This window comes from Gorilla gorilla, chromosome 7 (genome assembly GCF_029281585.2).
Source record: "Gorilla gorilla gorilla isolate KB3781 chromosome 7, NHGRI_mGorGor1-v2.1_pri, whole genome shotgun sequence".
NCBI lineage: Eukaryota > Metazoa > Chordata > Mammalia > Primates > Hominidae > Gorilla > Gorilla gorilla.
In genome coordinates this window covers 155,095,495-155,110,244 of record NC_073231.2, presented here as the reverse complement: position 1 = coordinate 155,110,244, position 14,750 = coordinate 155,095,495, and positions in this window count along the sequence as shown.

Here is a 14,750-nt window from a genome sequence, read left to right as displayed (position 1 = left end):
TATGAACATGGAAATACCTGCACCGCCATCTGTATGAACATATAAATATCTACACCGCCATCTGTATTAAGATGGAGATATCTACACCGCTATCTGAATAAAGATGGAAATATCTACACCGCTATCTGTATAAACATGGAAATATCTACACCGCTATCTGTATAAACATGGAAATATCTACACCGCTACCTGTATAAACATGGAAATATCAGCACCGCTATCTGTATAAACCTGGAAATATCTACACCGCTATCTGTATGAACATGGAAATATCTACACCGCTATCTGTATGAACATGGAAATATCTACAAAGCTATCTGAATGAACATGGAAATATCTACACCGCTATCTGTTTGAACATGTAAATATCTACACCGCTATCTGCATGAAAATGGAAATATCTACAAAGCTATCTGCATATACATGGAAATATGTACACAGCTATGTCTTTACACATGGAAATAACTACACCGCTATATCTATAAACATGGAAATATCTACACCACCATCTGTATGAACATGGAAATATCTGCACCACCATCTGTTTGAACATATAAATATCTACACCGCCATCTGTATTAAGAAGGAAATATCTAAACCGCTATCTGTATAAAGATGGAAATACCAGCACCGCTCCCTGTATGAACATGGAAATATCTACACCGCTATCTGTATGAACATGGAAATATCTACACTGCTATCTGTATGAACATGGAAATAGCTAACCCGTTATGTGTATGAAAATGGAAATAGCTACACCGCTATCTGTATGAACATGGAAATATCTACACCGCTATCTGTATGAACATGGATATATCTACACAGCCATCTGAATGAACATGGAAATATCTACACCGCTATCTGTATGAACATGGAAATATCTACACCGCTATCTGTATGAACATGGATATATCTACACAGCCATCTGGATGAACATGGAAATATCTACACCGCTATTTGTGTAAACATGCATATATCTTCACCACTATCTGTATAAACATGGAAATATCTGCACCGCTATCGGTATGAACATTTAAATATCTACACGGCTATCTGTATGAACATGGAAATACCTACACCGCTATCTGTTTGGACATGGAAATATCTACACCGCTATCTGCATGAAAATGGAAATATCTACACTGCTATATGCATATACATTTAAATATCTACACAGCTATCTCTTTACACATGGAAATAACTACACCACTACCTGTATGAACATGGAAATAACTACACCGCCATCTGTAAGAACATGGAAATATCTGCACCGCCATCTGTATGAACATGTAAATATCTACACCGCCATCTGTATTAAGATGGAGATATCTACACTGCTATCTGTATAAACATGGAAATATCTACACCGCCATCTGTATGAACATATAAATACACCGCCATCTGTATTAAGAAGGAAATATCTAAAACGCTTTCTGTATAAACATGGAAATATCTACACCGCTGCCTGTATAAACATGGAAATATCAGCACCACTATCTGTATGAACATGGAAATATCTACACCGCTATCTGTAGGAACATGGAAATAGCTACAACGCTGCCTGTATAAACATGGAAATATCAGCACCGCTATCTGTATGAACATGGAAATATCTACACCACTATCTGTATGAACATGGATATATCTACACAGCCATCTGGATGAACATGGAAATATCTACACCGCTCTCTGTGTAAACATGCATTCATCTTCACCGCTATCTGTATAAACATGGAAATATCTACACTGCTATCTGTATGAACATGGAAATATCTGCACCGCTATCTGTATGAACATGGAAATATCTACACCGCTATCTGTTTGAACATGGAAATATCTACACCGCTATCTGCATGAAAATGGAAATATCTACACTGCTATCTGCATATACATGGAAATATCTACACAGGTATCTCTATACGCATGGAAATAACTACACCGCTATCTGTATGAACATGGAAATATCTACACCGCCATCTGTATGAACATGGAAATATCTGCACCGCCATCTGTATGAACATATAAATATCTACACCGCCATCTGTATTAAGATGGAGATATCTACACCACTATCTGTATAAACATGGAAATATCTACACCGCTATCTGTATAAACATGGAAATATCTACACCGCTATCTGTATAAACATGGAAATATCTACACCGCTACCTGTATAAACATGGAAATATCAGCACCGCTATCTGTATGAACATGGAAATATCTACTCTGCTATCTGTATGAACATGGATATATCTACACAGCCCTCTGGATGAACATGGAAATATCCACACCGCTATCTGTGTAAACATGCATACATCTTCACCGCTATCTGTATAAACATGGAAATATCTACACCGCTATCTCTATGAACATGGAAATATCTACACCGCTATCTGTTTGAAGATGGAAATATATACACCTCTATCTGCATGAAAATGGAAATATCTACACAGCTATCTGCATATAGATGGAAATATCTACACAGCTATCCCTTTACACATGGAAATAACTACACCGCTATCTGTATGAACATGGCAATATCTACACCGCTATCTGTATAAACATGGAAATATCTACACCGCTACCTGTATAAAAATGGAAATATCAGCACCACTATCTGTATGAACATGGAAATATCAGCCCCTCTATCTGTATGAACATGGAGATATCTACACCGCTATCTGTATGAACATGGAAATATCTAGACCGCTATCTGAATGAACATGGAAATACCTTCACCGCCATCTGTATGAACATGGATATATATACACAGCCATCTGGATGAACATGGATATATCTACACAGCCCTGTGGATGAACTTGGAAATATCCACACCGCTATCTGTGTAAACATGCATACATCTTCACCGATATCTGTATAAACATGGAAATATCTACACCGCTATCTGTATGAACATGGAAATATCTACACCGCTATCTGTTTGAAGATGGAAATATCTACACCGATATCTGTGAAAACATGCATACATCTTCACCGCTATCTCTATAAACATGGAAATATCTACACTGCTATCTGTATGAACATGGAAATATCTACACCGCTATCTGTTTGAACATGGAAATATCTACACTGCTATCTGCATGAAAATGGAAATATCTACAAAGCTATCTGCATATACATGGAAACATCTACACAGCTATCTCTTCACACATGGAAATAACTACACCGCTAAATCTATCAACATGGAAATATCTACACCGCCATCAGTATGAACATGGAAATATCTGCACCACCATCTGTATGAATATATAAATATCTACACCGCCATCTGTATTAAGAAGGAAATATCTAAACCGCTATCTGTATGAACATTGAAATATCTACACCGCTATCTGTAAGAACATGGAAATATCTACACCGCTATCTGTGTAAACATGCATATATCTTCACCGCTATCTGTATAAACATGGAAATATCTACAACGCTATCTGCATGAAAATAGAAATATCTACACAGCTATCTGCATATACATGGAAATATCTACAAAGCTATCTCTTTACACATGGAAATAACTACACCGCTATCTCTATAAACACGGAAATATCTACACTGCCATCTGTAAGAACATGGAAATATCTGCACCGCCATCTGTATAAACATATAAATATCTACACCGCCATCTGTATTTAGATGGAGATATCTACACCGCTATCTGTATAAACTTGGAAATATCTACACCGCTATCTGTATAAACATGGAAATACCTACACCGCTACCTGTATATACATGGAAATATCAGCACCGCTATCTGTATGAACATGGAAATATCTACACCGCTATCTCTATGAACATGGAAATATCTACACCGCTATCTGTATGAACATGGAAATAGCTACACTGCTATCTGTATGAACATGGAAATATCTACACCACTATCTGTAGGAACATGGAAATATCTACACCGCTATCAGCATGAACATGGATATATCTACACAGCCATCTGGATGAACATGGAAATATCTACACCGCTATCTGCATGAACATGGAAATATCTACACTGCTATCTGTGTAAACATGCATACATCTTCACCGCAATCTGTATAAGCATGGAAATATCAACACCGCTATCTGTATGAACGTGGAAATATCTACACCGCTATCTGTTTGAACATGGAAATATCTAAACCGCTATCAGCATGAAAATGGAAATATCTACACAGCTATCTGCATATACATGGAAATATCTACACATCTATCTCTTTACACATGTAAATAACTACACCGCTATCTGTACGAACATGGAAATGTCTGCACCGCCATCTGTATGAACATATAAATATCTACACCGCCATCTGTATTAAGATGGAGATATCTACACCGCTATCTGTATAAACATGGAAATATCTACACCGCTATCTGAATAAACATGGAAATATCTACACCGCTCTCTGTATAAACATGGAAATATCAGCACCGCTATCTGTATGAACATGGAAATATCAGCCCCTCTATCTGTATGAACATGGAAGTATCTACACCGCTATCTCTATGAACATGGAAATATCTGCACCGCTATCTGTTTGAACATGGAAATATCTAAACCGCTATCTGCATGAAAATGGAAATATATAAACAGCCATCTGCATATACATGGAAATATCTACAAAGCTATCTCTTTACACATGGAAATAACTACACCGCTATCTGTATGAACATGGAAATATCTTCACCGCCATCTGTAGGAACATGGATATATCTACACAGCCATCTGGATGAACATGGAAATATCTACACCGCTATCTGTATGAACATGGAAATATCTACACCGCTATCTGTGTAAACATGCATACATCTTCACCGCTATCTGTATAAACATGGAAATATCTACACCGCTATCTGTATGAACATGGATATATCTACACAGCCATCTGGATGAACATGGAAATATCTACACCGCTCTCTGTGTAAACATGCATACATCTTCACCGCTATCTGTATAAACATGGAAATATCTACACTGCTATCTGTATGAACATGGAAATATCTGCACCGCTATCTGTATGAACATGGAAATATCTGCACCGCTATCTGTTTGAACATGGAAATATCTACACCGCTATATGCATGAAAATGGAAATATCTACACTGCTATCTGCATATACATGGAAATATCTACACAGGTATCTCTATACGCATGGAAATAACTACACCGCTATCTGTATGAACATGGAAATAACTACACCGCCATCTGTATGAACATGGAAATATCTGCACCGCCATCTGTATGAACATATAAATGTCTACACCGCCATCTGTATTAAGATGGAGATATCTACACCACTATCTGTATAAACATGGAAATATCTACACCGCTATCTGTATAAACATGGAAATATCTACACCGCTATCTGTATAAACATGGAAATATCTACACCGCTACCTGTATAAACATGGAAATATCAGCACCGCTATCTGTATGAACATGGAAATATCCACTCTGCTATCTGTATGAACATGGATATATCTACACAGCCCTCTGGATGAACATGGAAATATCCACACCGCTATCTGTGTAAACATGCATACATCTTCACCGCTATCTGTATAAACATGGAAATATCTACACCGCTATCTCTATGAACATGGAAATATCTACACCGCTATCTGTTTGAAGATGGAAATATATACACCGCTATCTGCATGAAAATGGAAATATCTACACAGCTATCTGCATATAGATGGAAATATCTACACAGCTATCCCTTTACACATGGAAATAACTACACCGCTATCTGTATGAACATGGAAATGTCTACACCGCCATCTGTATGAACATGTAAATATCTGCACCGCCATCTGTATGAACATATAAATATCTACACGGCCATCTCTATTAAGATGGAGATATCTACACCGCTATCTGAATAAACATGGAAATATCTACACCGCTATCTGTATAAACATGGAAATAGCTACACCGCTATCTGTATAAACATGGAAATATCTACACCGCTACCTGTATAAACATGGAAATATCAGCACCGCTATCTGTATGAACCTGCAAATATCTACACCGCTATCTGTATGAACATGGAAATATCTACACCGCTATCTGTATGAACATGGAAATATCTACAAAGCTATCTGAATGAACGTGGAAATATCTACACCGCTATCTGTTTGAACATGTAAATATCTACACCGCTATCTGCATGAAAATGGAAATATCTACACAGCTATCTGCATATACATGGAAATATCTACACAGCTATCTCTTTACACATGGAAATAACTACACCGCTATATCTATAAACATGGAAATATCTACATCACCATCTGTATGAACATGGAAATATCTGCACCGCCTTCTGTTTGAACATATAAATATCTACACCGCCATCAGTATTAAGAAGGAAATATCTAAACCGCTATCTGTATAAACATGGAAATATCAGCACCGCTCTCTGTATGAAAATGGAAATATCTACACCGCTATCTGTATGAACATGGAAATATCTACACTGCTATCTGTATGAACATGAAAATAGCTACACCGTTATGTGTATGAAAATGGAAATAGCTACACCGCTATCTGTATGAACATGGAAATATCTACACCGCTATCTGTATGAACATGGATATATCTACACAGCCATCTGGATGAACATGGAAATATCTACACCGCTATCTGTATGAACATGGAAATATCTTCTCCGCTATCTGTATGAACATGGATATACCTACACAGCCATCTGGATGAACATGGAAATATCTACACCGCTATCTGTGTAAACATGCATACATCTTCACCACTATCTGTATAAACATGGAAATATCTGCACCGCTATCGGTATAAACATGGAAATATCTACACCGCTATCTGTTTGGACATGGAAATATCTACACCGCTACCTGTATAAACATGGAAATATCTACACCGCTATCTGTATAAACATGGAAATATCTACACTGCTCTCTGCATATACATTTAAATATCTACACAGCTATCTCTTTACACATGGAAATAACTACACCACTATCTGTATGAACATGGAAATAACTACACCGCCATCTGTATGAACATGGAAATATCTGCACCGCCATCTGTATGAACATATAAATATCTACACCGCCATCTGTATTAAGATGGAGATATCTACACTGCTATCTGTATAAACATGGAAATATCTACACCGCCATCAGTATGAACATATAAATAAACCGCCATCTGTATTAAGAAGGAAATATCTAAACCGCTATCTGTATAAACATGGAAATTTCTACACCGCTGCCTGTATAAACATGGAAATATCAGCACCGCTATCTGTATGAACATGGAAATATCTACACCGCTATCTGTAGGAACATGGAAATAGCTACACCGCTGCCTGTATAAACATGGAAATATCAGCACCGCTATCTATATGAACATGGAAATATCTACACCACTATCTGTATGAACATATATATATCTACACAGACATCTGAATGAACACGGAAATATCTACACCACTATCTGTATGAACATGGAAATATCTACACCGCTATCTGTGTAAACATGCATACATCTTCACCGCTATCTGTATAAACATGGAAATATCTACACCGCTATCTGTATGAACATGGAAATATCTACACCGCTATCGGTATGAACATGGAAATATCTACACCGCTATCTGTTCGAACATGGAAATATCTACACCGCTATCTGCAAGAAAATGGAAATATCTACACTGCTATCTGCATATACATGGAAATATCTACACAGCTATATCCTTACACATGGAAATAACTACACCGCTATCTGTATGAACATGGAAATATCCACACCGCCATCTGTATGAACATGGAAATATCTGCACCGCCATCCGTATGAACATATAAATATCTACACCGCCATCTGTATTAAGATGGAGGTATCTACACCGCTATCTGTATAAACATGGAAATATCTACACCGCTATCTGTATAAACATGGAAATATCTACACCGCTATCTGTATATACATGGAAATATCTACACCGCTACCTGTATAAACATGGAAATATCAGCACCGCTATCTGTATGAACATGGAAATATCTACACCGCTATCTGTATGAACATGGAAATATCTACACCGCTATCTGTATGAACATGGAAATATCTACACCGCTATCTGTATGAACATGGATATATCTACACAGCCCTCTGGATGAACATGGAAATATCCACAACGCTATCTGTGTAAACATGCATACATCTTCACCGCTATCTGTATAAACATGGAAATATCTACACCGCTATCTCTATGAACATGGAAATATCTACACCGCTATCTGTTTGAAGATGGAAATACATACAATGCTATCTCTATTAACATGGAAATTTCTACACCGCTATCTGTATGAACATGGAAATATCTACACCGCTATCTGTAAAACATGGAAATATCTTCACCGCCATCTGTACGAACATGGATATATCTACAGAGCCATCTGGATGAACATGGAAATATCTACAACGCCATCTGTATGAACGTATAAATATCTACACCGCCATCTGTATTAAGATGGAGATATCTACACCGCTATCTGTATAAACATGGAATTATCAACACCGCTATCTGTATAAACATGGAAATATCTACACCGCTATCTGTATAAACATGGAAATATCTACACCGCCATCAGTATTAACATATAAATAAACCGCCATCTGTATTAAGAAGGAAATATCTAAACCGCTATCTGTATAAACATGGAAATTTCTACACCGCTGCCTGTATAAACATGGAAATATCAGCACCGCTATCTGTATGAACATGGAAATATCTACACCGCTATCTGTAGGAACATGGAAATAGCTACACCGCTGCCTGTATAAACATGGAAATATCAGCACCGCTATCTATATGAACATGGAAATATCTACACCACTATCTGTATGAACATATATATATCTACACAGACATCTGAATGAACACGGAAATATCTACACCACTATCTGTATGAACATGGAAATATCTACACCGCTATCTGTGTAAACATGGAAATATCTACACCGCTATCTGTATAAACATGGAAATATCTACACCGCTACCTGTATAAACATGGAAATATCAGCACCGCTATCTGTATGAACATGGAAATATCTACACCGCTATCTGTATGAACATGGAAATATCTACACCGCTATCTGTATGAACATGGATATATCTACACAGCCCTCTGGATGAACATGGAAATCTCTACACCGCTATCTGTGTAAACATGCATGCATCTTCACCACTATCTGTATAAACATGGAAATACCTACACCGCTACCTGTATAAACATGGAAATATCAGCACCGCTATCTGTATGAACATGGAAATATCTACACCGCTATCTCTATGAACATGGAAATATCTACACCGCTATCTTCATGAACATGGAAATAGCTACACTGCTATCTGTATGAACATGGAAATATCTACACCACTATCTGTAGGAACATGGAAATATCTACACCGCTATCAGCATGAACATGGATATATCTACACAGCCATCTGGATGAACATGGAAATATCTACACCGCTATCTGCATGAACATGGAAATATCTACACAGCTATCTGTGTAAACATGCATACATCTTCACCGGAATCTGTATAAGCATGGAAATATCAACACCGCTATCTGTATGAACGTGGAAATATCTACACCGCTATCTGTTTGAACATGGAAATATCTAAACCGCTATCAGCATGAAAATGGAAATATCTACACAGCTATCTGCATATACATGGAAATATCTACACATCTATCTCTTTACACATGTAAATAACTACACCGCTATCTGTATGAACATGGAAATATCAGCCCCTCTATCTGTATGAACATGGAAGTATCTACACCGCTATCTCTATGAACATGGAAATATCTACACCGCTATCTGTTTGAACATGGAAATATCTAAACCGCTATCTGCATGAAAATGGAAATATATACACAGCTTTCTGCATATACATGGAAATTTCTACACAGCTATCTCTTTACACATGGAAATAACTACACCGCTATCTGTATGAACATGGAAATATCTTCACCGCCATCTGTAGGAATATGGATATATCTACACAGCCATCTGGATGAACATGGAAATATCTACACCGCTATCTGTATGAACATGGAAATATCTACACCGCTATCTGTGTAAACATGCATACATCTTCACCGCTATCTGTATAAACATGGAAAATCTACACCGCTATCTGTATGAACATGGAAATATCTGCACCACTATCTATATGAACATGGAAATATCTACACCGCTATCTGTTTAAACATGGAAATATCTACACCGCTGTCTGCATGAAAATGGAAATATCTACACAGCTATCTGCATATACATGGAAATATCTACACAGCTATCTCTTTACACGTGGAAATAACTACACCGCTATCTGTTTGAACATGGAAATATCTACACCGCCATCTGTATGAACACGGAAATATCTGCACCGCCATCTGTATGAACATATAAATATCTACACGGCGATCTGTATTAAGATGGAGATATCTATACCGCCATCTGTATAAAAATGGAAATATCTACACCGCTATCTGTATAAACATGGAAATATCTACACCGCTATCTGTATAAATATGGAAATATCTAAACCGCTACCTGTATAAACAGGGAAATATCAGCACCGCTATCTGTATGAACATGGAAATATCTTCACCGCCATCTGTAGGAACATGGATATATATACACAGCCATCTGGATGAACATGGAAATATCTACACCGCTATCTGTATGAACATGGAAATATCTACACCGCTATCTGTGTAAACATGCATACATCTTCACCGCTATCTGTATAAACATGGAAATATCTACACTGCTATCTGTATGAACATGGAAATATCTACATCGCTATCTGTTTGAACATGGAAATATCTACACCGCTATCTGCATGAAAATGGAAATATCTACACAGCGATCTGCATATACATGGAAATATCTACAAAGCTATCTCTTTACACGTGGAAATAAGTACAGCGCTATCTCTATAAACATGGAAATAGCTACACCGTCATCTGTATGAACATGGAAATATCTGCACCGCCATCTGTATGAACATATAAATATCTACACCGCCATCTATATTAAAATGGAGATATCTACACCGCTATCTGTATAAACTTGGAAATATCTACACTGCTATCTCTATGAACATGGAAATTTCTACACCGCTATCTGTATGAACATGGAAATAGCTACACCTCTATCTGTATGAACATGGAAATATCTACACCTCTACCTGTATGAACATGGAAATATCTACACCGCTATTTGTATGAACATGGATATATCTACACAGCCATCTGGATGAACACGGAAATATCTACACCACTATCTGTATGAACATGGAAATATCTACACCGCTATCTGTGTAAATATGCATACATCTTCACCGCAAGCTGTATAAACATGGTAACATCTACACCGCTCTCTGTATGAACATGGAAATATCTACACCGCTATCTGTTTGAACATGGAAATATCTACACCGCTATCTGCATGAAAATGGAAATATCTACAGAGCTATCTGCATATACATGGAAATATCTACACAGCTATCTCTTTACACATGGAAATAACTACACCGCTATCTGTATGAACATGGAAATATCTTCACCGCCATCTGTATGAACATGGAAATAGCTGCACCGACATTTGTATGAACATATACATATCTACACGGCCATCTGTATTAAGATGGAGATATCTACACCGATATCTGTATAAACATGGAAATATCTACACCACTATCTGTATAAACATGGAAATATCTACACCGCTACCTGTATAAACATGGAAATACCAGCACCGCTATCTGTATGAACATGGAAATATCAGCCCCTCTATCTGTATGAACATGGAGATATCTACACCGCTATCTGTATGAACATGGAAATATCTAGACCGCTATCTGAATGAACATGGAAATACCTTCACCGCCATCTGTATGAACATGGATATATCTACACAGCCATCTGGATGAACATGGATATATCTACACAGACCTCTAGATGAACATGGAAATATCCACACCGCTATCTGTGTAAACATGCATACATCTTCACCGCTATCTGTATAAACATGGAAATATCTACACCGCTATCTGTATGAACATGGAAATATCTACACCGCTATCTGTTGGAAGATGGAAATATATACACCGCTATCTGCATGAAAATGGAAACATCTACACAGCTATCTGCATGAAAATGGAAATATCTACAGAGCTATCTGCATATACATGGAAATATCTACACAGGTATCTCTTTACACATGTAAATAACTACACCGCTATCTGTATGAACATGCAAATATCTACACCGCCATCTGTATGAACATGGAAATATCTGCACCGCCATCTGTATGAACATATAAATATCTACACTGCCATCTGTATTAAGATGGAGATATCTACACCGCTATCTGAATAAACATGGAAATATCTACACCGCTATCTGTATAAACATGGAAATATCAGCACCGCTATCTGTATGAACATGGAAATATCAGCCCCTCTATCTGTATGAACATGGAAATATCTACACCGCCATCTGTATGAACATGGATATATCTACACATCCATCTGGATGAACATGGAAATATCCGCACCGCAATCTGTATGAACATATAAATATCTACACTGCCATCTGTATTAAGATGGAGATATCTACACCGCTATCTGAATAAACATGGAAATATCTACACCGCTATCTGTATAAACATGGAAATATCAGCACCGCTATCTGTATGAACATGGAAATATCAGCCCCTCTATCTGTATGAACATGGAGATATCTACACCTCCATCTGTATGAACATGGATATATCTACACAGCCATCTGGAGGAACATGGAAATATCTACACCGCTATCTGTATGAACATGGAAATAGCTACACCGCTATCTGTATGAACATGGAAATATCTACACCGCTATCTGTATGAACATGGAAATATCTACACCGCTATCTGTATGAACAAGGAAATATCTTCACCGCCATCTGTACGAACATGGATATATCTACAGAGCCATCTGGATGAACTTGGAAATATCTACACCGCCATCTGTATGAACATATAAATATCTACACCGCCATCTGTATTAAGATGGAGATATCTACACCGCTATCTGTATAAACCTGAAAATATCTACACCGCTATCTGTATAAACATGGAAATATCTACACCGCTATCTGGATAAACATGGAAATTTCTACACCGCTACCTGTATAAACATGGAAATATCAGCACCGCTATCTGTAGGAACATGGAGATATCTACCCCGCCATCTGTATGAACATGGATATATCTACACAGCCATCTGGAGGAACATGGACATATCTACAACGCTATCTGTATGAACATGGAAATATCTACACCGCTATCTGTATGAACATGGAAATAGCTACACCGCTATCTGTATGAACATGGAAATATCTACACCACTATCTGAATGAACATGGAAATATCTACACCGCTATCTGTATGAACATGGATATATCTACACAGCCATCTGGATGAACATGGAAATATCTACACCGCTATCTGTATGAACATGGAAATATCTACACCGCTATCTGTGTAAACATGCATACATCTTCACCGCTATCTGTATAAACTTGGAAATATCTACACCGCTATCTGTATGAACATGGAAATATCTGCACCGCTATCTGTATGAACATGGAAATATCTACACCGCTATCTGTTTGAACATGGAAATATCTACACGGCTATCTGCATGAAAATGGAAATATCTACACTGCTATCTGCATATACATGGAAATATCTACACAGCTATCTCTTTACACATGGAAATAACTACACCGCTATCTGTATGAACATGGAAATATCTACACCGCCATCTGTATGAACATGGAAATATCTGCACCGCCATCTGTATGAACATATAAATATCTACACCGCCATCTGTATTAAGATGGAGATACCTACACCGCTATCTGTATAAACATGGAAATATCTACACCGCTATCTGTATAAACATGGAGATATCTACACCGCTATCTGTATAAACATGGAAAAATCTACACCGCTACCTGTATAAACATGGAAATATCAGCACCGCTATCAGTATGAACATGGAAATGTCTACACCGCTATCTGTATGAACATGGAAATATCTACACCGCTATCTGTATGAACATGGAAATATCTACACCGCTATCTGTATGAACATGGAAATATCTTCACCGCCATCTGTATGAACATGGATATATCTACAGAGCCATCTGGATGAACATGGAAATATCTACAACGCCATCTGTATGAACATATAAATATCTAAACCGCCATCTGTATTAAGATGGAGATATCTACACCGCTATCTGTATAAACATGCAAATATCAACACCGCTATCTTTATAAACATGGAAATATCTACACCGCTATCTGTATACACATGGAAATATCTACACCGCTACCTGTATAAACATGGAAATATCAGCACCGCTATCTGTATGAACATGGAAATATCTACACCGCTATCTGTATGAACATGGAAATATCTACACCGCAATCTGTATGAACATGGATATATCTACACAGCCCTCTGGATGAACATGGAAATCTCTACACCGCTATCTGTGTAAACATGCATACATCTTCACCGCTATCTGTATAAACATGGAAATATCTACACCGCTATCTCTATGAAAATGGAAATATCTACACCGCTATCTGTTTGAAGATGGAAATATATACACAGCTATCGGCATGGAAATGGA